Source organism: Brassica napus (genome assembly GCF_020379485.1).
Source record: "Brassica napus cultivar Da-Ae chromosome A10 unlocalized genomic scaffold, Da-Ae chrA10_Random_6, whole genome shotgun sequence".
Taxonomy (NCBI): domain Eukaryota; kingdom Viridiplantae; phylum Streptophyta; class Magnoliopsida; order Brassicales; family Brassicaceae; genus Brassica; species Brassica napus.
The window spans coordinates 1-2,169 of record NW_026014124.1 but is presented as its reverse complement, the minus strand read 5'-3'; the positions used below and the strand labels follow the sequence as shown (position 1 = coordinate 2,169).

Here is a 2,169-nt window from a genome sequence, read left to right as displayed (position 1 = left end):
GCTAGTTGCTTGGGCTGGCTAAATGGTTGGCCTTCCTACAATACTTTAGACCATCTCTAATGGCTTACTCTATTTTTACTATAAATAGAGTAATTCTATAATAGAGTTTGAATTTGTTCAAATAGTACTTTGTTTTAGAGTAGAAAATAGAGTGATGAACAAAAAAAAAAAACAAATTATTATATATTTGGAGTAAACCTATTTTTCACTCTATCATAGAGCGAAAAATAGTTTACCATTGGAGCATTTTTCACGCTAAACTCTATTTTAGAATGAAAAATATAGTGATGTTGAAGATGTTCTTAGTTTTGTTATGTGAATAAAACAGATAAATTGAAACTTCAACTATATGAATTGCGTAGCTGTAACTTCTGTTGATTAGAATAATTTTTGGTTGATTTGATTTTGTTTATCAAAAAAGAATCACATTAACTTCCATTAATGGCTATTTGGCCAATCAAACACCAACTTTATTTTTTTATCTCAAGGTAACTTTATGACTTACAGGCAAAACAGCCAAACCCGTGCGACACTGTCTGTAAGTCGTCGCCTTCCTTCCTCCTCTAATAGTTTAAACTCTCTCGTCTCGATCCAGATCCAACTCTCTTCTCCGATCTATTCACACCATCTCTTCGAATCAAAACAATGTCCTCCTCCCGATCCGATTCCAGCAAGCCGTACTACGCGACGAGCAGCCTCGTCATCGGCTACGCCCTCTGCTCCAGCCTCCTCGCCGTCATCACAAGTTCGCAATCACCTACTTCAACTACCCCGGCCTCCTCACCGCCCTCCAGTACCTAACCTCCGCCGTCGGCGTCTGGCTCCTCGGCAAGCTAGGGTTCCTCCACCACGACGCCTTCGCCTGGGACACCGCCCAAGAAGTTCCTCCCCGCCTCCCTCGTCTTTACCTCGCGATCTTCACCAACACCAACCTCCTCCGTCACGCCAACGTCGATACCTTCATCGTCTTCCGATCCCTCACCCCGCTCCTCGTCGCCGTCGCCGACACCGTCTTCCGCGGCCAGCCGCGTCCCTCGAGGCTCACCTTCTTGTCTCTGCTGGTCATCCTCGCCGGCGCGTTGGCTACGTCGCTAACGACTCGGCTTTTACCCTCACCGCTTATTCCTGGGCCTTGGCTTACCTCGTCACCATCACCACCGAATGGTTTACATTAAGCATATGGTTTCCACTCTCGAGCTGAACACTTGGGGGGTTGGTTATTACAACAACCTCTTGTCCCTGATGATCCGCCCCTGTTCTGGTTCCTCACCGGGGAACACAAGGAGGTTTTCACGGCCGTGAATGCTAACGGAGGCGATGTGTTCGAGCCCGTTGCGTTCTTCGCTGTGGCGCTGTCGTGTGTGTTTGGTTTCCTTATTAGCTTCTTCGGTTTGCTGCTAGGAAAGCCATCTCCGCAACTGCTTTCACGGTGACGGTGTTGTGAACAAGTTCTTGACGGTTGTGATTAACGTTGTGATTTGGGATAAGCATGCGACCCTTTTGGGTTGGTTTGTTTGCTTGTTACCATCTGTGGAGGTGTTGGTTATCAGCAGTCTGTGACCGTGGGCTAAGAAGCCGACCAATGGTCCGTCTAAAGCGTCGAACAATGCCGACAAGGGTGATGATGATGGGTTGATGCAGTTGATTCGGGGAAAGTAGCTACTAATGTATGAGAGAGGTTCCATTGTTTGCACCCTTAAAAAAAAAAGAGGTTCTAGCATTTGATTTTCAAATTGAGAAGTTTCGTTCTTCTATTGGTTTCTGGCTTCTATAGTATCAATTTTGTAAACATGTTTCACTCTCATCTCATTCTTCTCTACCCATTATTATACAAGATCAGTTTTATCTTCCTTCTATGCATTATAAGATTTCAGAGATGTCGGGTCTTTGATACTTGTTGTTGATGAAAAAAAATGCGAAACAACAGTTACACCGTCCCATCCGCTATTCGAGTTAATCAGCAATAAATGGATTGTAGTTGGAGTCTTGATAGATTGGTCGTTCGTAGTGGTATACAAACATTCTAACCTTTTGGGTGAATTTTTTCTTTGAAAACGATTTGGGTTTAATAAGGCCTTGTATCATTTCCATTTTGGGCTTTCAGTAATAAAACAAGTAAGGCGACCGGCACAAACGAGAGGATCCACTCAACGCAATGGAGGAGGGAAC

At 44.5% G+C, this 2,169-nt stretch overlaps 1 pseudogene; it reads left to right on the top strand.

Moving 5' to 3' along the window:
* The first annotated feature begins 494 nt into the window (after positions 1 to 494).
* Positions 495 to 1,698, top strand: LOC125594594 (annotated as a pseudogene).
* The last annotated feature ends 471 nt before the right edge of the window (positions 1,699 to 2,169 follow it).